The 26,299-nt window shown below is 38.2% G+C and overlaps 1 long non-coding RNA gene across 1 annotated transcript; it reads right to left on the bottom strand.

Annotated features, from left to right (window-relative positions):
- Positions 1 to 213: 213 nt before the first annotated feature.
- Positions 214 to 5,828, bottom strand: LOC139076715 (uncharacterized). The gene is made up of 2 exons (XR_011528604.1): positions 5,684 to 5,828; positions 214 to 905 (listed from the first exon to the last, which is right to left on the bottom strand). It is a non-coding gene; the product is annotated as an uncharacterized lncRNA (long non-coding RNA).
- Positions 5,829 to 26,299: the final 20,471 nt, after the last annotated feature.

Here is a 26,299-nt window from a genome sequence, read left to right as displayed (position 1 = left end):
TACTGGGATATTGAAAAGTGATGCATTCTAACCCTGGTAGTAAACAACCAATTTATATTTTGTTAGATTAGGATGAACACAGTCGGTAAAGCACAAATTATTTCCATGGTATCCAGAAGTACCAACGGTAAGCCTAGCACTCCTAAGAGGACTCCTCCTTGAAGGGTATAGAAAGTCATAAACACATAACTAAGCAGTGGTCATGAAAAATTATTCCAAACGAGCACATTCAGAGTTTATTTGTGTTATATTTTTGTTTGATTATAGAAATCACGAATAGCTCTTATTGATCCTTGAATTATGGCATGAATGTGAGAGCGATTACATTTCTGGAAGGTTTAGATAATACTTTATGAGAAGTTAAGTGGCTAATTAACTAGAACATTTGATATGAAAAAGCTCAGCAGGTCACACATTTTATAAAATGGCACTACAGAAAAATGATTATTTACCAAATTCTGTAAAAATGCATTGTTTCACCTACTCTTTCTTCCAAAGTTCTCAGGAGACTTAATATTATTTTGTATACCAAATTGGTCTAATAGAGTAATCAGCTTAGCATCATAACGTGTATTTCAATATACTACTTATTAGTTAATACTTCAAAAATCAGAATTATAAATTGTGAGTGTTGTACCACTATAAATTTTTTTTTCCATCTTTTATTCTTGGCTTTGGCGAGAGGTCTCACAGACATCTAAATGACCTGGTCTTTCTAGCTCCAGCCAGTAAGAGTAGAGAGTTCCCAGTCTTGTTCTAACAGAGCAGGGAAAACTGAGTTTCCTTCTTCCTTTGTTCTGACTGTAGTCCTATAGGGACTGAAAAACCTCTTCAGTTAGATGAATGTGTCTTGTATACAGCTGTGAAAATTTTCACACATCAGGATAAATCAGCAACATGTACTGCTGAGAGAAGAAAAAGAATGGTTACTGCCAAGTGAAGCTTAAAGGAAACACACCCCAATGTTTGTGTAGGCAAATGAGTGAACATAGATCCTGGGGCCCCCAACACACCATTTTGGTGGATTAATATGCACGATTTGTCCATACTGACAAAATGATTAACTGGTTTGCATCTGTGAATTCATGACCCCAAACAGATGAAAGGTAAATATGGCTATGTTGACAAATGCCTTCATTGTAAAATTCTGGTACAAATGAAGGCATTATAAGGAAAAAAAAAGAAAAAAAAGAAAAGATCTGTGTAGAATAAATTCATGTCAATTTTCTTATCAGCCACCAGGACAATATTCTTATTCTTTCAAAGAATGATGTTGTGACATTAATTATCTGTGGAGGTAAGTGGGGAAGATATTTAGGGGTAGAATTTTAGGGTGGAAGAAATGGATAGTAGGAGGTAAAGAGGGGCCCAGCCTCATGAAGGAAAAGCCCACCTCAGCACCCACGAAGTGAGTGAGCAGGGAAATAATTCTTGATGCAATATCTAAGGCATCCTTCCAATATATTCTGGCTTTAAAGAAACTTCTAGGTTCTTCACATTATACCTTTCCTACCTCAGAGAGGAAAAATATGCACTACAAAAAGCTAGGCTGACATTCCCCAAATAGAAGCTACTGGAAAGATGAATAATTTTCTCTTCTTATTTTTCATTGTAGACAAAAAATTATAATCCTAGGAAATTCATTTAATAGGAGATAATTAAGATAGCGTGATACTGGAAATGTGGGTGAATTACAAACTGCAGAAAACTATTAAAACTAAAAGCAAGCAAACTAACCCTAAAGGTAAGGAATCTTATAGAAAATGAAGCGGATCTTGCCTCAGCAATCTGAGATTTCATGTTTAACCCATGACACCATACAAATTTCCCCCAAACAATAATAGAAGCAAGAATAGAAATTTCATGGTTTCTACTTTATTCAAAAGTGATTATAGGGGGCCTACCCCATGGCCAAGTGGTTAACTTCTTGCCCTCCACTTCATTGGCCCAGGGTTTCACCGGTTCAGATGCTGGTCATGGCCATGGCACCGCTCATCAGGCCATGCTGAGGTGGTGTCCCACATGCCACACCCAGAAGGACCCACAACTAAAAATACAACTATGTACTGGGGTGATTTGGGGAGAAAAAGCAGGAAAAAAAAGAAGATTGGCAACAGTTGTTAGCTCAGCCACCACTCGTTAAAAAAAAAGTGATTATAGTATAGTCTTTAGTTCTAATTATTTAAATGCGCAGTGTTTCTCAAACTTTAGTGTGCATACAAATAATCAGAGAACCTTGTGAAAATGCAGACTCTAATTCACTTTGCCTGAGAGTTTGCATTTCTAACAAGTTCCCAGATGACACTGATGTGAAAAGCCCAATGACCATACTTTGAAAGGCAAAGATTTAGAAAACTGGGAACAATTCAGAAGATCGTATAAGGGACATTAATTAACAATTGATCAATTAGATCTGTGAGGAAAGGTAATTACTTCTGGGAAAAATAATGAATGTGGGAAGAGCAAGAATAATCAATAACAAGAGGATCAAAGAATATAAAGGGCTCTTAGCAGAGTTTTCTTATTCCACTGACAGCAGAATTACAAGTGAGTTTCCATGATAGCAAAAGGGTTTATGCAATATCTGGAAGAATTTCATGACAGTGAGAGTGCTGAAAATTCAAACAGGTTACTCAGAGAGGCCAACCAATCTACTCAGAGTTTGCAAGATTTAAGATTAGTCCTTCCTCAGGAAAGATGGATTTTCTTCATGGCCTCTTAAAAACCTCTTCCTGACGAATGTGCATAGAATTGCCATATCAGTTTGGTAATTTTAATAATATATTTGTATTTAAAAATCATTTGGAAGCCAATTCTAAGTATTAGAGCTCACAGCAGACCTCATCTACAACACCACTTTTGGCTACTTGATTTATTTGCCTACTTTAGTGGTATTGGGAGACCTCTCTTGGAGGAAGACATTTATTAGGTTGCTTCACCTTGAATGTCATAGTCACTATATAGCCTTCATTCTCTTGTTTTCCCAATGGCTAACTAGAGGAAAAGTGACAAAGATACACTACTTGAACTTATATCATTTTTAAGAACAAAACTTCACAATTTTTGAGTGAAAAGTATAAAAACATAGTCCCAATTTTTAAAAATGCAATAAAAGAAGACAGAGACAGACAGATAAAAGGAAGAAAGAAAGAAAGAAAGAAAGAAAGAAAGAAAAAGAAAGAAAGAAAGAAAGAAAGAAAGAAAGAAAGGGAAACTGTTGAGGACAAAGAGCTTCATGCTTGGTCAAATTCTTAGGTTCATTTTTGCATCCTTCACAGAAACCACATTTTGTTTTCAAAAGAGTTTTGTGTTCAAATGGTGCTCTGAGAGTTGTAAAAAGGAGTAAGAAATCGTCTCGCTGTGTTTTTTTCCATAATTTATTACGGACATCTCTTACGATCCTTGCTTTGATAACACCGGGTTTCATGGGCTCAGTACTACAGTAGAAGGCCAAGTAAGAAAAAATAGGCAATAAGAGTGATGTATATAGTGCCTTCATTTGCCAGACCTTATTCTACATGCTTCTTGCATATTAACTTGTTTAATAGGTATAAGCATATGGGCAAGCTTCAGTAAAAGATAAAATAATCAAACACAACATATTCATGCTTCCAAAAAAAAAAAAAATAGAAAAAAGAATGTGAGGAGTAGTTGGGGTAGCTCTTTTTAGATCTCCGGTGAACCTCAGTGGTGTTGACAGCTAGAAGGCAATTGTACACAAGGGTGCTACAGAAGAACTGAAGGCAAAGTCATACAGAAGGAATCCAAATGTTCCCAAGCACATTCCAGCAATGTATTATGAGCATCCCTGACCATAGGTCCCAAGGTCAACGCTGGCTGGCATACTGGACACTGTAAACTCATTCAAGTTGTTCTGTTTGTATTTCTACCTCAATGATTCAACAAAGAAATGGATACATTTTTAGAAATATTAAAAAAATGGGTGGTGACCCTCAGAGTAGCTCCCCTCTCACCTTCTCTTCCTCCTGAACCCCAATACTATGTACCACTACAATTGAAGTGTTATATCCTAGTTATGATCATTCTTCTAATACAAAGGTTTGTGACTAAGTCCTACACCACATATCGGTATGTAGTTATAAAACAAAGCTACAGTTGGGTAAAAATTAAACTGATCAGAGAAAAATTCGATTGTCCTAGAAAGCAGGAGTAAGAGGGACTAAGGAGTACTTTGGGCCTTCTTGTAAGTAGTCAAGCAGGGAAATCCATCAGAGTTTGGGGTTTTCACTTCTCTTTTAATGCGAGGGACAGTAGCTCATATTCTCTCTTCAAGGGTGTTACAGAGGGATACTGAGAGGTGGGGGAGAGGCATGGAGGAACATCTTCTCTCAAAAGGCACTGGAAAGGTACCGCACAATAGTATGGGGGGAACACCTGTGCTCTGAAAGGCAGCTAGACAGCACTTCGCAGACAGGCTGATTGAAGGGAAGTGGAGAGAACTAGAAACAGGGCAGAACTGGTGGCTCAGCTAGAGGTCCTCTGATTTCTGCTCTCTGGCTTTCTAGTTGAGTCAGCTGGGAGTCTAATCTAGCATTTGAAGAAAGGCTGAAAGCCATTTCCCAGGTGTCAGTAACCAGCTATCCCAGAGCGCACTGGCTGCTTAGTGAAACATTTTAATTATAAGGCTCTACCTCCAATTTAGAACTCCTTAATTTTTAACATACAAAATATGAGTTTCCAAGCCAATTTAAAAAAAATAGATCCTGCTAAAAAAAGTTATTTCAGAAATTAGGAAAATGCCCCCAAACTCCCACTTTGGAGAGAATTCCTCTCAATTAACATTATTAATAATTGCTCAGCTGTGAGGTCTCAATGCCCGCTTAATTAAAGGGATTCAGAATCTTCCAAATACATACTCTCTGTGTTAAAAATAATAGCTAGAGATACTTTGCCACCAGTATGTGGGTGGCAGGAAGAAGTGGAAAAAATAAAAATTCACAGTGCCTAATGATTTATTAATGAGTTTCATCTTCTTTTTGGAATGTGGACCACTAATTACATGTGTATCTAATCATTCACTGGTGGATGGAATGTTTTTAGCCATCAACTCAAGAAATAGTCACACTTCATAACTTGCAAGAGGGAAATTTTACAGTGACACTCCTTTAGCCGTTCTCGATTCCTCACATTTGCAGATAAGCTGGCAAACAAAAGTGGTCCTTGAGGCTTTCCATCTGGGCCCACTAACTTCCATCAGCAACTGGAAGCAGCGTCTGTTTGTTCTGTTGTTTCTGAGTTGAAGACGACCCACAGCTTTCTGCTAATGCGGACGCTTCGTTACCTTGCTGGGTGAAAGGCCCCCAGCGGCCCACTGCTATGTTACTATCATCCCAGAGATGAAGAAAAAACACACCCGATTTCCAATTGGAATCAATTAATTCCATAATTTATTGGATGAATAAATTATGGAATTAATGAAGTAACGACTCAATAGATAATTTCATCATTTAAATTTTGTAAGAATCCCCAACACGTAATCTACTCTTCAGACAGGCCCATGCTTTACTTCCTCTGTCTGTGGTTAAGGACCTCCAAAAGAGGTAGTTTAAAAATAACACCTGCCCAGAAAACTTACACTAGCTCTTTTTCGTTGACGTTTTAAATATCATAACAAACTCCATATTAGGTGCTTCAACCCCCTTCACTTCTCTTCTCTAATTACCTTCACTTTTCATTGCTCTCAAGCGGAACTATTACTTCTACTACATGTGTTTCCTCAACTTTCAAGCTGTTCCTCTGAAGGGCAGCGAGCCGCCCGCCCCGCTTCCGCCGCCCGCGCTTCCGCCGCCCGCGCTTCCGCCGCCCGCGCTTCCGCCGCCCGCGCTTCCGCCGCCCGCGCTGCCTCACGTATTTGAGTGACTTCGAGGTGCCAGACGCTGCTCCGGGCCCCGGGGGCGTGGTACGACTCAGACAAGGCCTCTGCCCTTGGGAATTAGATTCTGTTGTGTGGAGCCTACACCTCCCTGCTCTTCACTCAAGTGGGTTACTCCCTTCTTCAAAATTCTGGTAGCCTTGTTCCTCCACTCCAGGTCTTTAATGAGCAACTCCAAATGGTGGACGACTGGGTGGCAGAAGTCATTTATTTTTGTATCCGGTACGGAAAAAACCTGGCATGTGGTAAGTGCTCTATAAATGTTTGTACAATGAATGAATGGTTCTATCCTATCCAGCCGTTCCCTGAGATTGAGCATATAGCTTTCCTAATACTAACTTACATTTAGTTGGAGCTTTCAGATTGTGAGATGTTGCCACATACCTTATCTCGTTTGATGCTCATTTTTTTTTCTAATGAAGTAAGTGAAGCAGTTAGCACCTCCCAGATGAAGAAATTGGAGCTCAGCATGACTAAATAACTTGCCTAGGCTCACACAGCTACTGTGCAAGGAAGCCAGGATCTTAGACCACTCCTCTTTCCACCACATCACGTCTTATTTACATAACTTTGTTAATATTGGTTGTTTCCTTCCCTCCGACCAGTGATTCTCACATTTTATTCGTCAAAATCACCTGGTGGGGGACAGCTTGTTAAAACAGATTTTGGACCCCAACCTAGAGTTTCTGATTCAGTAGATCTGGAGTGGGGCCTGATAATTTGCACTTTTAACAAGTTCCCAGGTATCTTCATGCTGTGAGAACCACCATCTTAGACTGTAAACTCTTCAAGAGCGAGCATTGTTTTCTGTTTCCCCCCTCAGTTACCCTTGCTCAGTTACTATCACACAACTGCTTTGTTGTGTCACTTTTAACAACTGACTGTCAGGGAGTTCTTTTTTCATTCTGGATTTCACTTGTTTTATGGCAGAGATTCAGAACAGCTGTGTGGGCTTTTCTTACACTTATTTAGTAAGCATTTTTCAACTTGTTTTTCAACAAGTGTGGTCCAAGAACCACATGCAATAGCATCACCAGGGTGCTTAATAGAAATACCCATTCCTGGGGCCCAATTTAGAACCACTAAGTCAGATTCTAGGGGGTTGGGGCCTGGTAATAAGCCTGTTAAGTGATGGAGGTGAGTTGCTTACATACTGGAGTTACAAACCTCTGCATTAAAACCATTTTAAGTTTCCCTTTTCTCTTGTATCTCCTCTTAGGTGAAAAACTCAAGCTTCTTTAAGTTTCCCTCCTAAAGTTAATTTTCTAGATTTTCTCTGAACCCTCTCCAACTTGTTTGAGTAGCCGGGGATGAATTTTTGGGCATGTTTTCAAAGAGTTCTGCATGCCGTTCCCATGTGTGGGTTTCTGCCCAGTATTTACAGAGAACTTTTTTAATAGGCAGTGTTTTGGTAAGTGACTACTGAAGATGTGAAATGGACTAGGCAGGGAAAATTTAAAAGTTGCTTTAACTTTCACATAAGACTTCTTTGAATTTTATATTTAATCTTCATCCTGAAACTTGGTTCTTCATAATTATTATCTTGAATGTACTTGACTCTATAAACACTACTTAAAAATATTTTATGTGTTCATTTTAGATCTCCAAATCCCTGTCATTATTCACTATGCTTCGTGAATTTTGGTTGGAAAAATAACATTGTTTTAAGGAATTTCTTTTTAATTTTAGAGTAGACCATTAATCATCAGGCTAATCTATGAGTTTGTTTCTTTGTTTTTCAAGTCAGTCTTTTCCAGATAGTGGGACTTGCCTTCTCAGTTTAGGAAACTGTTTCTTTAAGGTGTCCTGGGAATTGTGGAGCAAATATAGTGACAAGTCTTTAATTGGTCTGGAGTAGCTGATCTGAACAATTGCTTCCCAGGGTTTAAGGCCTTGAAAGCAAAATGTTTTTGGCTTGTGTCAACAATAAATAACATCTTATTCTCAGCTCACCTAGGAGTTCATCACTTAGTAGAGGGCTTGTAGAGCTCTCTTGTCATATCTAACACTGACCCTGCTGCCACATTCTTCAACATTTAAGGACCCTTGTGATTACATTGGACCCACCTGGATAATCCGGAAGATTCGCCCCATCTCAAAGTCAGCTGACTAGGAACTTTAATTCCTTTTGTAACCATAATTGCCCTTTACTACAAGGTAAACATAACATTCACACGTTTTGGGGATTAGCATGTGCACCTCTTTAAAGGGCTATCATTCTGCTTACCATAGATCCCATTGAGAAACAGCTGAAAATTATCATTCAAATTCTCCAACTGTGGCCCCTCTACCTGTAGCATCAGTATCACCTGGGAATTTGTTAGGTAAATCTCAGTTTCCACCCAAGATCTGCTGAACCAGAATCTCTAGGACTGGGCCCGGCCATCTGTATTTTCACAAGCCCTCCAGGTGATTCTGATGCATACCAATGTTTGAGAATCACTGTTTTAAGTAATGTCATAAGGAACCAGAATAAAAATTCAAGCAAACTCTCCATTTTGACTTAATACTGTCAGTTGATAGAGAACTTTACATTTTACTTAGTATTTTACTTATAATTTAAGGTTCCAGGAACCTAAAGCATTCTGGAGGTACCCTAGAGCCTCGGAGGATGCATGAAGACCAAGCAATGTGTGATGTTGCCTCTTCTCAATCCCACATTGATGTAGGCAAGCTTGACTTTTATTATTTATGTATTATTTACTATTTTCAGGGGGCGAAGTTGTATAAAATTTCATTTGGAAAAATTTACCACTGCTAAATATTTTTCCTGAAAACAGCTAAATGTATTGAGTATTATTTACACCTTTATGAATTAGGTCCAGCAGAGTTACTTCCACCTGTTTGCTGTTGACTTTTGCTGCAGGTCTAGCTGAGTGAGATGAAATGCAGAGCAATCTAGAACCCTTTGTTAACAAAATTAGGTAAGAGAAAATATTCAAGACGCTCCATTCATCTTTAGAATACTCTGCTGTGTTTGCTTTCTCCTACACAAACTGAGACTCTGAGGCAGTGACTGACTTCCCCAAATCCCACAGCCAGAAAGTGAAGTTAATATGACATCATACAGCCTGTTGAGGAGCCATCAGCTTATCATCCATGGCCGATTGTGGTGTCTGAACAGAAAGATAATCCACTAAAAAAAATAAAAAGGACCAAAAATAAACAAAAGGCCTGTCCAACTGCTGTTTGCCTGAAGCTGGCGTCTGAGAAGAACTTTCCCAGAAACAGGCAGCACCTGAAATTACCAAGTATAAATACGATGGGAAGAAATAGGCATGAAAGAAGTTTGAAAAAGCTCTGGTTTTAGTGTTTGCTTCTTGCAGCGTTGCCTGAGGGCCTGGTTTCTTCTTCAACATGCAGGACTCTTCAAAGTGAAATCAACGGGATTTCCTCCCTTCCACATTATCCCTCCTGTCCACTCCGCATCGGTGACCATCCTGAATTTATCAAGTTCTCTTCTGTTATTATGTAAAGACCTCTTGGGTTTACATAAAGTCCTCAAAGTCTTTCTCAATTAAGACTTCAAAATTTAAAACTATTAATTGAAACATTATGTGACAGGCACTTTGATAAATCCTGAAGTTACAGGGCTGAACCAGACAGACATAATTCCGGTCTCACTAAGCTTAAATAAGGACATATATTTCCCTGTCCTCCACAAATGCAATTTCTTTTTTATTTTTGCTTTCCACTAGTCCAATTGCTGTAACAACTTTGTGATGTTACCTATTTGTTGTTTTCACATTTATCTCAGATGTGCACAAATTTTCAAAGCTAACATTATATTGGTCTGAAATGATATGCTATTTTAAGGAAGATTGTGCAAATTATATTTCCAACTGCCTTCAGGCTGTTTCCATTTTTCTGTGGGCTGCGTCCTCGCCTTTGTTTTCCGGATCTGATTAGGCTTGGGAAGCAACGTGAAATAGGTCAGATGGACTGGGATTTGAACTTTACTTGGGAATTTTAATGTAATATTTCTAGGTCTCAGTTTTCTCAGTTAAAATGGATTACCTCTTACCATATAAGGTTGTTGTGAAGATTAAAGTATGTGTGCATGAGTGTATATCTATACATATGTATAGATATACATATATTTTAAAATGGAGAGAGATTTATTTAAAACCGTGACTGACATGTAATGGGTGCTCAATAAGTGTTTGTCCTCATATCCCCACCTCTTCCTAGTTAATTATTCTTATGAAATATGAACGTTTTCGTTTTTCTCCTCCATCCCATCGCCTCAGTCCCGGCACCACGTCTTGTGTAAAGACCCCTGCATTAGCCTCCTATTGTTTTTCTCTCCAATCCTTCACCTGTAATCTTTCTAAATGGTTGCTTTCACCATGATTCTCCCCTGCTAGGTATATCCTGCAAACACTTACTGCCCTTCACAGTGCTCTTTCTGGTGTTCTTCCTGCTTTACTTTCGTTTACTCTTGGTAAAACTACTTCCATCCTCTCCATTGCAGGATCAGTTCAATTTGGTTGTACTTACTGCTTTTCTTTCCCTAGGTGTATCATTCTCAGTTTTGCCTCTGAGTCTTTGCTTATGTTGTGGTAGGATTTTAAGTTGTGAGTCAACTTTAATTTTGGAAGAAAATGGTTAAAACTTGACTTACATGCTACATGTGCTTAATATAATTTGTTAGGTCTCTTTGATTATAAGCTACAGAAATCAAACTAGCTTAGGCCAAAAAAGTAAATTAGTGTTTCATGGAATCCAGGTACAATTTGCACAACTTAAACTGCAGGAGGACAGGGATTCAACAGGGTCGTAAGAAGAGCTGGAAGCAGAGACTAGACAGGCCTCAGGGCTCACGCCGTCTCTCGTCACTGCTCCTCTTGGCCTTTTAGTTTCACCCTTTCTCCCTGAAAGTTTGCTTCTTCCACATACTTGGCGCCTTGCCAAAGGTCCTCTGAAAGAGAGGAGGCTGATTTTCTTTCAAGGACTCTGATTGGTCTAGCTAAGGTCAGGTGTCCACTCCTGGACTGTTTAAGTCTGTCTCGGCAGCATGATCATGTAGAGGTGTGGAAGTTCCCGCTGTAGTCGTGTATAAGTGTGAGTGTGTGCGCGTAAGTGCAGGGTATGGCTGGGAGCCGTTCTCAGATGAAGAAGGGGAAGAATGCTAGCTGTGAACACTGTGCATGTATTATTATTAACATCAGCTCTGGGTACTTGAGGGTGGATTCCTTGTGCTCTTGAGTTTGTCATCAAGGGAGACACACCATGTTCACACAAATCTCCTTTGATATTAATGAGAGAGATGTTACACTGATCGTGGCCCACTGGCATGCTAAAAAGACATTTTTTATGCTATTGTAACTTACTTGCGAGGGCTTTCTGTGAGTTTGGGAATATAATTAATATTTATCTTTTGGATGTAATCACCAGTTATGTAATATTCACAGTAGTGTCACACAGTTAAACTTGTTTCACCTGTTTGAACATATACTTCTGAAACAAACTAACAAGTGAAATCATCTTGTATAACACCAGTTATACCTAGGCCACTGCGAAGGCCAATAGTGCACCAATAATACTCCCTGTCAGCACTTTAGTAACTGGAACAGCCTTTATTTCACATGATGTCTTTTGGTACATTGAATATTACAGAAAACAAGAATGATAATTATAGAATCATTCTAATATTTATTCTCCAAAATGGAATCACATTCATTAGATAAGTAAAGTTGTTTCTAGCCACATTTTGAAGTTCTATTTAGCTTTGCAATACCCTTTTCATATTGATGAGACCCTTGAAATTTAAGAAAATTTTTATTGTTTGCATCTGTCAAAAGTAAAAAGGAAACAAAAGAAATGTAGACATCTAATTCAGACTTCAGGTTTCTAATCACCCTGTGGGGTTCTCTACCTGTAAGTGTAATAGCTGAAGTGAAATGTTAGTACTTAACAGTTGGAATCCTCCATGATTTTGGTTACCTTACTAAATAAGCTGCTGACACAGCATGGAAGCTTGTAAAGGATAAAAAAGATCGTCTCGGGTCTGAGCTAAGACACCCTCTCCTACTGCTTTGCCTTACATATGTCTGTGTGGGGCTAAACATCTGGTAGACCACTTATTATTTGTGAATGAGGGCAATTATCCATGGCACAGGTGTGTTATCCTCTGAAAGATCTTATTTCATTCTAATATGGACATGTCTGCAAATAATTTATGAGGTGCATTTATTTTATAGTCATTTTTCCCATGGAGAATAATTGCTAAGCTGCTTTTCTTCACTTTTCGTTTTCTCTCTTTTTTTTTAATGAAGGGTTGGGCTGTGACATCTTTTAGCTAGGATGGTAATTGTAGCATATTTAGTGAACATATATAAGTGCTAAATAAGACACTGGTCTTTCCCTGTAAACCATAGAGGAGATGCTATGATTTCCCAAATAATCTATTTCAAGACCACATTACTCTTGTAGTCAATAGGTTCTTGGTAGCAGCTCTTGGTAGCACTTTCCTTCAGTTTTTGGCCATTCTGTCTTTTTTGATGTCAGCAGTGGATATAGAAGTCTAGTGCTCAGCATCAGACTCATTCATTTCTTTTTAACGTGTGCAGATTCTACTAGCTTCCCTCCTGTTCTACTCTTTTCTTTTGTGCACAGCTTAATTCTGTGAACACTTCCTTGAAAGTCAAGGAGATTCTGATTCTTCGAAAATCAAAAATATTCACTTGCATTTTACATGTTTGCAAATAATTAATATAGTTCATTAACAGACACGGCAGGACTTTGGACTCATTCCCTAACAGGCAGCATTCTTTTTAAAGTCCATTCTGAGTTATTTGAAATTAAAAACAGTGGAATCTTTCCTTTCTACAGAGGCTCTGTTGTTCTACTTAGAGTAGCTCCAATAGATATTTATATATTGAAATATTTACAATATAAAAGGACACAGAAATTATGGGTCAAAATCCATGCTTTCTAGCCAGATTATTTGGGGCAAACCATTTACCCTCTCAGAATTCAGCAAACTGGTTAAACATATGGACCCTGAAAACACAGACTTGGGTTTGACTCTTAACTCTGTCCCGTCACTCACTATGTGTCCTCTCTTAAATTTCCGTTTTTTACATTTAAAATGGGGATAAACATCATGTTAATGTTAGATAAATTTGTCTAAAATGCTTAGCACAGTGCTGTATAGAGGAAAGCATTAAATTATTACTATTATTTCAAGTTCTCAGTGCATATTAACCATTACCATTAGTAAATATGAGATGAAAATAATACCTGCCCTGCCTCAGAGGTTATTATAGGTGTCAAATGGTGACATATGTATAAAGCGCTATATAAATGTAAGATACTATTTCGATATTTTGTAAGCTGTAAAAGAATCCTTGCTTTTAGTAGTGTCAACATTTTGGAAATTCTTTCTTATTCACTGTTGTATCCATAGCACTTAGCATGGTGCCAGGCACATGGTGGGAGTTCCAGAAATTCTTGTTGAATGAAGTTATTGTGTTGCTCACTTTACCACTTTTTGAAGCTTGAGACATATTCTAATCCTTTCTTCTACCAGTGAGGTTTCTAAGTTTCACTTGGTTGGAAATCACTGGGAAAAAATTGAGGTTAAATTCTGGGTTTTTCTGTTTGAAGGTCTGGACAAGGAATCAAACTGAATGTAGTGCAGTGACTTTAAAGGTGAAACAAAAGCGAATCGAAAGGCGGCCTCACCTTTGCTTCCTCCCGTCCATCAGGTAGTATTGAGTGGATTTGACCAGCAAGGGGAATGGAAGTGGGGAGCCTCCTGGGCTGAATCGTCAGCCAGAACAGGAGATCTGGTTGAGTCAGGGCTACAGTAAGGAGTTAGGCTGCTTTGTGTTAGAAAACGTTAAGAAGAAAAACATAACTGATTTTAATGACTACTGCTTCTCTCATTTCTCTCTGTCAAAAGAAAGGAATAAATAGAGCAGTAAAAGAAGTTATTACAAAATCAAAGGAAAGAAGGTAGAGGGGAAAGAGAAAGGAAGCATTTACTGATAGCCAAAGAACAATATGACCTTTAACTTGTTGCAGTAAGTTTAGTTTGAACACGTTGGGTACTTGGTTTCTTATGGACCTAGAATATCCTTCCAAAGAATGTGCTCACTCATCCTTTCCATCACTTTTTTTCCCTAGCAAACCACATGCATGTCTCCTATGATATTTATCTGGAGGGCTGAGTGGAGAGTGATGCAATGCCCATTTTTGGTTTTTATTCCAGGCAACATTTCTGCTCTTAAACAAAGAGATCTTTGGAAGCCCAGAGCTTGTCTAATTTAGATTAAATAACAATATTGATTAAGTAATCCTGGGATTCTCAGCCTGAGTTGGGCATCATATTTACTTGGGGAACTTCTTAAAAATACAGATTGCTGGGGTCAGCCCTGTGGCACAGTGGTTAAGTTTGGTGCATTCCAATTTGGTGCTCTGGGTTTGTGAATTTTGACCCCAGGCACAGACCTATACCACTTGTCAGCCATGCTGTGGTGGCCACCCACATATAAAGTGGAGGAAGATTGGCACAGATGTTAGCTCATGGCTAATCTTTTTCAAGCAAAAAACGAGGAAGATTGGCAACAGATGTTACCTCAGGGCTAATCTTCCTCAGCAAAAAAAACAAACACAGCTTCCTCTTCAGACCCCATTATTCAGTAAACTGGGGAGTTGAAGATGAAGTAGACCTGGGGGGTGTATTTTGGAGAGATTCTGACACAGGTGATTTTGATTATGGAAACCACAGATCTTGTTCAACCTAGCTATTTTTACAAAGGAGGAACTTTGAAGGGAAGTGATTTAAGAGTGTGCTGTCCAGCTATTGAAGAATGGCCAACACTCTGAGACAAGGATTAGGAGAACATGCAGCACTACAGTGTGTATTTTCAAGGACAGTTGAAGAGATTCTGCACCCGACCAAAGGCCAGATCCCCTAGTAGATAATGAGTAAATCCTCAGAACTGAACTTTTTCTCTCTCTTCGTCACTCAGATCTCCCAGCCATTTGCTCCCACGCAGCATGTGATAGCATTGCTGGAATAGGTAGGAGCTCAAGCATAGTGAAAAAGAAATTAATGCCTCACCTGCCGGAAACAAATGCAAGAAATAGTGAGCCTCTCATGTCTCCTTACGTAACCTGTGTTCTTATTAGTTGGGGCTTTGAGTGCAAACCTAAATATTAGTTATCTTTCTCCCATTAATTATTGTCACACAGATTTAAAGGGTCAGAGACTTGGAAGTTAATGCCTCATTCAGTGTGGGAAAAGTAACACTATGCACTTTGGCTGCTGTTTTTCTTTCTGGCTGACTGCAGACCAATTGTTTCTGTGCCATCTCAGCTGGCTGGCAAAACGATAATTTGCATAGGGAAGCAATTTTCATGGTGGGAAGGGGCAGCATCAAACTCACTCTTGATTTCAGGTGAGGCTGTGAGTCTCAGAACTTATACCTAGTGTAGCCATCATGTTTTATGGCTGTTCTTTCTCTGTGTAGAAGACATCTTCGTGTGTTCCTTCACTATGGACATTTTGAATTTCTCTTGTAGCAAACAATTTTCTTCCTTGCAAGCTAACCAAGGAAAATCCAAAGTTTTTGTGTTGTTTTATTTAGAGGCAAATGATGCAGTGTAGGGTTGGGAGGAAAAACCGTAGGTTCTAGTGTTAGATGGCTATGAGGCTCAAGCATGTTGATTAAGCTTTCAGTCTTGGATTCATCATAAAATCAGAATAATAATAGTTACCTGGCTTATCATATAGATTAAATGGGGGAGTTTTGAAGGTGAAATGGTAAAGCAAGCAATTATAATTGGTTGTAATAAACAATCTGTATTCAGTCTTGATCATTCCCATCATTGGTTGCTGTTCTCAATGGGGATTGATTTCTGCCATCGGACTTCTTGGGGAAATGATACTTCTGCTATGTAAACTTTAAAAAAAATCAAGTCCAAAGTAAAGAATATATTTGAAAGAAAGTGTTGAGGAGTCACTTCTTCACAGGTGGTGAGATCTTATGAAGATACCACCAAGCACGTGGACAGATCAGCAGGAAAGCATCATCTGGCAGTTAGACAGAAGGAACAGTGGCTGGATATGCTCACCTGGCAGTGGACAGGTGGAGAGGCAGCAGGAGAGCAACACCATTGGCTCCAATGCTTGACGTTAATCACATTTGTATGGAAATGCTGCAATTTTTACAGCATACTCGTGGAAGGAAGCTGTCAAATTCCATTGGATGTTCACTTACACTTTATTTAAGGATAAAACAAACAAACAAGTTAAACCAAATGGTTTTGTCCCAGCAACATCCTGAAACAGAATGGAAATTATATTAAGTTTATTATGGTGGCCAAACCTTAAGAATTCTGTAGTGTTTTGAGGGCATAGGCCTCTCTTTTATGATAAAAAAAATTTTCTCTGGAAAAATACTAGCTAGTACACAACCTGTTTCTTTCTTGAAATGTAGCTCTTAGTTGTAGATGGGAGTTTTAATTTCCCTCTGGATGCACTGGAGAGTGTTGCTTCTAGCAAAGGGTTTTTACTTCTTTTCCTGTTGAGGGAGAAGAGTGGTAGCCAAAAATAGAGTAATTTGCTCAATACAACTCCATGGCTTGCTCCAACACCCTTTGGTTTACATGTCTTTTCCAAAGAGGAAAGGTGGATTCACTTAAAGACTATGGAGGTTGGCTAGATAAATATTTAACAAAAGCTTATTAATGAATGAAGGAATGGTAGTATTTCTGTTGTCTGCTGCCTAGTGCACTCACTGTCTTCTGGCTTCTATCCCAATATTCATAACGTGCTGTTAGTGAATGAGGGCCTTTAGCAGGTGGTCACAGGTTTGCTTTGCAGTTTAACATCACCAAGGATCTGGACTTCTTTGATTCTTCTTCTTTGTCATACTCAATAAGTTGATGATATCTTCCCTTGTAGTCTCAAGATGAGCTATTGTAGCTCCAAGAATCATTTTAAAGCAGGAAACAGGATTGGGGAAGGAAAGCCTTTCTTCTCTCCCATGTCTCTTATTATGGAAGAAAATTGTTCCCAGAAGTCTCGCAAGGCTACTTTGACAAATCTCATTGACCAGGATGAGATTACATGTCTATCTCAGCAGTCAGTGGCAAAGGGGAATAGAATTCTCACAGTTTCCTTACATAGTCACAATTCATACTGAAGTTAGGCAAATTCTCTCTCTCCCACAACAAAATAGAAGTTTTTTTCAAAAGGAGGAAGTAGGAAATAGCTACCATTGCTGTCTGCCATATTGCTTGATGACAGAACGTGCATCATATTGTCTAGTTATCCCTAAGCATCTAGCATAGTGCTTTGTCCGTAGTAGAGCCTCAAGAAGTTGTTAAATAAATGGTAAATGCATGGATCCAGAGAGCCAATCAATAATAAAGAATTGAGTCCAATAATAGGTTGCATTTATTGAGCAACTAACGTATTCCAGGTAAGTAACGCATATCATTTCTAATTCTTATAGCCACTCTCTAAGGTGGGTTTTAAGATCTCCATTTTATGTATTGAGAAACTAAGGCAAAGAGAGCTTGAGTAACTTGCCCAAGGTCATAAACCTAGAAACTAACAAGTCTACCTGGTTCCAAAATCCAGTCTTCTTCCATAATCCCATGTTGTCTATGTTGGGACGTAGTTTTTGATTCTCCATGGCTTGCCTGATATAATTTTATTTAATGTTCTCTAAGAGCAGAGAATCTCTGGTATAAGTTGAAATCTTCAGGTTGTATCTTCTCTAAGCACTCATATGGGTAAATGAATCAAACTGAATGGGAAGATAGCAGGCAAAAGTGAAATATAGGTAATGCATCAGTTTCTAATGAGTAATTTTCTTTCTAATGAGTACTTTTCTTAGTCTAGCAGCTAAGTTTGAGACTTTGACAAATAAACTGCTTAAGTTAGAAGAGAGAACATATAGAATAAGACTTCTTATTCCTGGTCAATTGAGACAAAGGTAGTTTGGATCGGTAATTTTGGGCTTTATGAGAAAATTACTATCAGTTCTTACCTAGACCACTGCAAGGGCTGTGTAACTGGTGCCCTACATCCACATGGGTCTATCTCCAAATGGCAGCCTGAGTGGTTTTTTTAAAATCGCATCTTTTGTCAACTAGCGTAAAATTTTTAATGGCTTCTTAGCGTACTTAGAATTAAGACTAATGTGACTTTAGTGCTCTGATGCTCCGTTAGAACTGGCCTTCTACCCCTCCGTCCTCATCTTGCACCACTCCTCCTTTCTCTCTGCACTCCAACCACTTTGGTCTCGTTTTACTCCTCAAACTCACCAGGCTACCTCCTGCCAAAGAGATTTCACACACTGATTCTTGTCTGGACAAGCTGTTTCCTGATGCCAGGTTAAGTTGGACTCAGCCTTCAGGCTCAAGTGTCAATTCCTTGTCAATTCAGGCTTCTTTATTCTCTGTGCTCTTAGAATGCTGTTCCCTTTCTTTTCTATCAGTTACCTCACTTTGTAACCATACACTGATTTCATGACTATTGGGTTGATCTCTGCCTCTCCTTACCGTGTAGTAAGGGATAGTGGTGAAGAGCATGCGTGATAGAGCCACATGACCTGTGTTCAGAGTGCAGGTCTAACACTTAACTAGCTATGTGACATTGAGCAAGTTACTTTCCATGCCTCAGTTTCCTTGACTGTAAGATGGGGAATATAATAGTATCTACTACTTATAGGGTTGTGGGGATTAAATAGGTTAATACGTATGTAAAGTATGAGTACCTGACACATTGTAAGTACTATTTAACATGATTAGCTCTGTAAGAACAGGGATCATGTCTGCTGACCTCACCATCGTAACCTTACTCTAACGTCACCAGAGAGCACAGTGCCTGCATACAGTAAATGCACAGCAAACATTTGTTAGATGAATGGATGAAGATAGGAACAACTACTGAAACGCAAATATCACTTTGTTGTTTTCAGTCATCCTTCTAGCCTTTCTGTAAGACACAATAAAGAAGGCATGACTGGCTTTTGCAGCTTGGGAATGCTAGACTTTAATATCCATGCAGGCCATTTGAAAACCTAATTAAGTTTTGCCTTGGTGCTGAAGGACACTGGTGCTTGAATCAGGATAGGCTTCCCGTCCATGTGGATGGGATCATCTCTGAACTTCTTTAAAGCTCTAAAATAGTTCTCAGTTTCCTTCTCTATATTTTCACAGTTTTGTCAATTACATTTGACTTTCTAGGTGAATCTCTTCACTTTCTTTTCTCCTGTTGGAGAGCCCCCAAATTTGTTCTAATTGACTGGCCTTCAGAAATTTACTGAATTTCCTAGCAGGACTGTTGATGAAGCAAGGTAAATATTGTCAGCATTTTCACTCACTTTATCTTTGGCCTTATTCTTTTCCTCTGTAATGTGTATGGTCTCTGCCCACAGACCCTTTGAACTCCAGTATAACGGAGATAGGCCAACCAGTGACGTTAGTGACCCATCAGTCAGCAGGTGGAAGGGATTGGGCTGTTGGTTCATTTGTTGACTTGTTCATTCTTTTATTCATTAATTTTATCTGTATGGCAAGTAGGAATCCTTAGCTGAAGATGGTGAAGACCATTCTAACAGCTGCATTAGGAAAGGCTGTGATTGAACTTTGATACAACAAGATTCAAGGAGCAGGTGGTAGGGTAAGAAGGCAGGGTAGGAAAGAAAAGAAGAATGAGACCAAGAAGAAAAGGGCCAGTGGATGCATATAACAAACAAAAGTACAAGTAAACCCTTTAGAAACAGCTTCTAAAAATGTCAGCCAGTGTAGACAAGCCTCTCTTTTACTGGCAATAATGCATCTGAAATGCGTTATTCAGAGAAGACCATATTATCAAAATCAACATGTATGGTGACAACTCTGCTTTGTTGCAGAAGGAAAAAAAATACTGATGTGGATGTGCTTCAAGTAAATGAAAATGAATCCAGTTCATAATCAAGTAAAAATGTTATGGGTCCAGAGCCAGAGAATATTCTTATAGTGGGCTTTTTTCAGCACCCTAAATTTAACCAGATGGAATGCTTTTTAAAGCACCACCCTATTCAAACTTTGGAAGTGAAGAATTTGTCTTTTAATGGTAAATTTGCATTCCATCAAAAGATGGAACACATCATCCTCAGCTTACTTATTACCCAGAAATAAATTATAATTTATTTTACTTTATGGTCTATGATGAATACCTAGATTTGAGAAAATTTATTTCAGACATGATCCAGTAGAGGTATACAAACAACATGGGTTGAGGCACATTAAAAATGCGAACTCCATTCCTGGTGTACTGAAAGCCATGTAACCACAAATTCTTGTTGGTTTTAATATGAGCATCCTATTTCACAAACCCCAAATAGTGAGGTTAGAGAAGAGAATACTCACTACCCTGAATATGGAAAAATTAATGCAGCTGAATTATTAGTAAGGGAGAATCTAGTTGCTGAAATGCAAATGGGTCAACAGTAAGTTAACAGACTCCAACAGGGAACCATGGGGCCTGTCAAAAATTCTTGGTTTGGAAATAGTCCCATATGCTACTGAAATAGCATCTTGATTTTCTGATAGCTACAACAAGTGGAAGCTACAGTGGTGGAATTAGTGCCCATGTTGCTCTAATTTCTATACAATGGACCATACTTTTATCAGTCAGCAGGTTGATTTAGATGTCTGTTGGTAGTAGGAATAGAGACACAATTTTCTTTTTTCAGTTGACGTTATGATAGTTTATAACATTGTGAAATTTCAGTTGTACATTACTATTTGTCAGTCATCTTATAGGGGTGACCCTTCACCCTTTGTGCCCACCCCCAACCCCCTTCCCCCTGGTAACCACTAAATAGTTCTCTTTGTCCATGTATTTGTTTATCTTCCACATATGGGTGAAATCGTACAGTGTTTGTCTTTCTCTTTCTGGCTTATTTTGCTTAACATCACACCCTCAAGGTCCATCCATGTTGTTATGAATGGGAGGATTTTCCCATTTTTTATGGCTGAGTAGTATTCCATTTTATATATATACCACATCTTCTTTATCCAGTCATCAGTCGATGGGCACTTAGGTTGCTTTCACATCTTGGCTATTGTGAATAATGCCACAATGAACATAGGGGTGCATAAGTAGAGACACAATTTTAACTGTCAACAAATATTTATTGAATGTCAAATATGTGTCAAGCACTGTGGTAGGCCCTGGGAATGTGAGTGGTGGTAGATACGAAGGGAACTAAGACACTTGCTTATTCTTTTGGAATTAACAAACCCAGTGAAGATTCTGGACAGGAAACAAATAGTCATATTGTGCTTCAGACTTTACTTGATATTTACACACAATGCAAGGGGGCTCAGCAAAAGCAGCTACTGCTCTTGGGTTGAGTGAGGGAAGGCTTGCCAGAGAAGATTACATTGGAACTGGGCCTTTGCCAGTGATTTGGACATTGCTGGGCCAAGAATAAGGCAGAAACAGCATTCAGGCAGAAGTTGAATATTTCCAAAGGCCAGGAGGTTTGATAACTTACCTGGGAATGGTAAATGAGTTGATGTGGCTGCATCAGAGTGTGTGAAAGGAATAACATTATTATTTATGAGCCTGAGGACAACTCTGGGAGGTGGGTAGACATTATGATCTCTGTTTCACAGATAAAGAAGCTGAGGTTCAGAGGGCTTAAGCAACTTAAGCAACATCACCCAACATGAGATTGTTTTCACAGCTTCAGTTTTGTAATTTTGAGTAGTAGTTTTATAAATTGAGCATAACTGAGTTTTGGTAAATGATATTATAAAGCTAATATGAGAGAACATATGATGTCTTAATAAAAATAATACTAAACAGGTTAAACTCTCAAATATTTGAGAGTGAATTATTTATCACATATAACCTGCCTTCTGCCATCCAGCACTTTTTTGTTTACCCACTTTTGTCAGAAAATGACCTTTCTTGGGATATATTTAGATGAGAGACTTCCTTCTGAGATTTCCTTGAGATGAAAGTGGTCCACTTAAACTTAAATCCATTTGAATGGTCTACTGTAATGTATTGATGCATTTTAAAAGGAATTTTAGCCTGTGACATGGAAGAAAGAGCCTGAGAGATGGATAGGGGCTCCTGGTCTGGGGTCATGAAAGAGGATTCCTCGCAGTTAAGAGGAGAGAATGAAGGATGGTTTAGTGTGTGAAAGAAGTAAAAGACAAAGTCTTTTAATTTATTGTCTAGAAAATGGAGTTACAAAACAAAATCCAGGAAAAGAAATATAATCAGAGGACTATGAATTATAATAAGCTTTTAATTGACTTAATGGGGTCAGGGCAGGAGAGGGGCAAAAGAGAAAAGATAATAGGACTTTGGACCTTATTTTGTGGTTATTGTAGGAAGAAATCCCTGTGGGAAGAGTTGATGGCCTAGTCAGGAAGAAGAGAGGAAAGCAGCCTCAGTTCCTGGGATAGGCCAGGCTAGACTCAAATGGTGTTATTGACCCTTGGAAATCGACATGATGGTCTAGTAATGCTCTGCTCCTGACTCTTCAGTCTCCAAATTTAGACTAGGGAAAATTTAGTGAGCTCATATTACATATCAAAAAGTTAAGCATTCTAGGGGCCGGCCTCATGGCCAAGTGGTCGGGTACGCGTGCTCCGCTTTGGCGGTCCAGGGTTTTGCCGGTTCGGATCCTGGATGAGGACATGATACTGCTCATCAGGCCATGCTGGGGCAGCATCCCACATGGTGCAGGTGGAGGGACCTGCAACTGGAATATACAGCTATGTGCTGGGGGACTTTGGGGAGCAGAAGAAGAAGAAAAAAAAGATTGGCAATAGATGTTAGCTTAGGTGCCAATCTTAAAAAAAAAAAAAAAATTAAGCATTCTAAAGTCAGATTGACAAGTGTTTTAGATTATCTACTATTTTAAATTGTTCCATTTGCTTATATTTGTATTGATATTTGACAGTTGGCTTTGCAATAAATTCCTCTATTGGATAATTCATCAGTTGGATACTTAATTTTTTTGCAAAAAACATAATCACTTACCTACGGTAGTAAAACTAAAGAGAAAATCCAAAAATACTTTAAAATAGAGACAATTTTTTTTGTTTTGTTTCTGGATCAATAGAAGAGATTTATTAAATACTAATAACAAACATACTATATTTACACTATTTAGAAATCAAATAAGATAGAAACAATTTACTAATAAGCTTCACATTTATATAATATACAATTATGAAACACTATCCCAAGAATTATAATTCCATCAAATTTTTGCTATATTGTATAATCACTAAAATAAGAGCAATGAAACAAAAGAGAAAAGATTCAATATTATTTTATAAGACAAATTTCTTGCTCTGTTTCTGCAGTATTTCAGTAAACTTGTCAATAGGAAAACGTACATTATTCATACTACCTACGAATAGAATAAATGGAAACAATTAACTTTTAAGATTCATTTTTAAATAACCCACAGTTATAAAGTATTATCTTAAAAATTATAATACCTTCCATTTGAGTCATTGTATTATCACTTAATTGCCATTAGCAATAAAACTAGAAGAGAAAAAAATCAAAATTACTTTAGTGGAAAGTCAAAAAAGCATCTTCCTGTGGATTTGGATTTTCAGAATTAGACTCATTAGAAGGTGGGATCAACTCAAATGATGATCCACTGTCTGTTTTGTAGACTGTGTGGCAGAAGATCAAATCCAATAGTTTCTGCAGAGACGTTTCTTATAGGTGGAAATGTGCTGTGCCGGAGAAGCACCTTTGTGGAGATGATTCCTGAGTTTCCTCTGCAGTTTCGTCTCTCAGAAATCTTTCCCTGGGATCCCTCTGGTGGGAGGGTGAGGTGGAGGACTCTGGGCCAGCAGTTGTGTGTGTTGGTGGGGAGAGGCAAGGGGATTGAATCTAAAGACGGTCTCTAGCATCTGCCAGTTGAGGAGGGCTAGGACAAGCTCTGTGTGATGGAGAAATTGCTGTATAAGGGCAAATTTGGCCTGACGGAGGGATCCTGCTCCTGTTGTCCTGACCCTCGGGAGATGGTATCTGGTCCAAACCTGGATCCCCTCACAGCCTGATGTTCCTCCTTCCTCAGGGACCTGGTTGTCTGGAGGATTCCCTGGTGGTCCTCACCAGCCTAATGCCCCATTTGGAACATCAGGCACATTAAGAATACTTTTGGGGGCATTTAAATTCTTCGATATTTTTTTATCTCATGAATGCATTTTCCTTTCTAAGTTAACAAGGTTTCACTCAGACAACAAAGCTGGATTTGATAATAGTGATTCTTTTGACTTTTTCTAAAAGAATTTTGAATTTTATAGATTCCAAGCTCTTGCATGCATGGATGATCTTTTTATCTTTTTTGAAAAGATTCTCTTCTATTTTTTCAGGGTAAATCCTTTCTAAGTTAGATATTTAGTGAAAATTCGTTTCCTCAGTGCACTTCAGGACGGAAATGAAATTTCTGCTCTCCATTTCCGTCTGACTGCGGCAAAGCTTTCACAGTTTCGTGTCTTTTAATATGATCATTAACTATCAATTATTTTATTCAATTAATTTAATGTACATTTGGTTTCTGTTTTCCTCAAAAGTTCTTAAATAAGAGTTTAACTCAGCTTTATCAATTGGTTTCTTCAAAACTCCTTTGGATTGACCTTCTAAGTTGTCTCCATTTTCTACTGCATTCATTATGTCCAAGTCCAAGTTCTCACGATCTAAGAACAGCACCCCATCTTTCATCCCAAAATGTTCGTCCTAAAGCCTGATCTGATTTTCTTTACCATTCTGAATTTTTTTCAGTGTCTCTGTAGATTTCCTAATATTTTTTCTTTTTGATTGTTTGCTCTTCTTTTCCATTTTTCAGCTTCTTGTGAAAGAAGCTTTGTGCCTCCCTGAAGATGAGAATATTCATCTAAAGCATCTTTTAGTGCTGTCTGAAGTTGTTCATCATTCTTGTGATGTATTTTGAAGGCAATTTTGGTTTTTTTGCTACTTGAAATTGAATGTTAAGATAAACCTTTTAAATTCTGAATCTTTCTTGTAATGTCATCCATTAGATTACTTTGTTATAAATATTTAGATTTAATCTCTTTGAAAAGTCTATTAAGCCCAAGTGAAAATTTGGAGCTTCCCAGGTCTTTATTAGTGACCTCCAGTTACTGTATTTCTGATAACTTATTCTCGTCTGACTTGCATTACAGTGGACTCAAGGTCTCCTCCAAATTCCTTTTTAATCAGGGTAAGAGTTTCGAAAACCTGATGGCTTTCCACTGGAAAGACAGTATTCTAGTGGCTGGTGTGTTTCTACTTAAGCAACAATTTTTTAACAACAACAATAATTAAAAAACTATGACTGTATGTACTGCCATTTTTCATAGCAATCTGTGGGTACCTGGGCCTGATCTGTGATCTGCTAACAGTGCTTCTATCACCTGGCACAGCATCCAGCATCTCCAGGATCATTGCAACGCAACATCATGGCCATCAGTGGGTACTTCATGGTCCTCAAGGTCACTCTGAGTTGCCTCAGATTTGGTAAGACTGTGCTAGTCACAACAGACTGCAGAAAACACTGGTAAGTATTCTACCCAGAACCCAGCCCTACCTGACATGTAGGGAATACCATAAAATACTAGCTAGTGGTCTTTTCTTGAACAAATTTTTCATCCTTTGGCCTTGAAGACATTATCCTTCTCACTTTAGACTTCCTTCAGGAAATGAGGCAGAGAAAATGGATAGAATGCTTCTCACAATGGCAGTTGGGCCACTTCAGCTCCTTCTGGAAACTACACAACATACTTCTAAATAACTATGGGCCAAAGAAGAAATCGCAAGAGAAATTAGAAAATATTCCTAACTAAATGATAATGAAAGTACAACATAACAAAATGTGTGGGTTGCAGATAAAAAAACACTTACAGGGAAATACATAGCACTTAAGGCTTATATAGAAAAAACAAAGGTTTAAAATCAACACTCTAAGTTTCCATCTCAAGAATATAAAAAAGGAGAGTTGACTAAAATAGAAACAAATTGTAGAATAATAGTAGAGAAGATTAACAAAGTCAAAAATTAGTTCTTTAAAAAGATTAATCAAATTTAATGTCTAGCATTTTCAGTATCAGGAATGAAATAGCAAATATCACTGTAGAGCATATAGATAAAATAGTGAGTAAGAAATATTATGAAGAACTTCATGCCAATAAATTTGACAACTTAGAGATAATGGACAAATTTCTTGATAAAATCAACTTATCAAAATTGACATAAGAAAAAAATAGAATATCTGGATAAAATTGTATCTCTTAAAGAAATCAAATTCATTATCAAAATCTTCCTCCAAAGGAAAGTCTAGATCTAGTTATTTTTACTTACAAATTCTATTAAACATTTAAAGAAAAAATAAGGCCACAAACTATAGT

This window comes from Equus przewalskii, chromosome 17 (genome assembly GCF_037783145.1).
Source record: "Equus przewalskii isolate Varuska chromosome 17, EquPr2, whole genome shotgun sequence".
In the NCBI taxonomy this organism is placed as follows: domain Eukaryota; kingdom Metazoa; phylum Chordata; class Mammalia; order Perissodactyla; family Equidae; genus Equus; species Equus przewalskii.
This window is presented reverse-complemented; position numbering and strand designations above follow the sequence as displayed.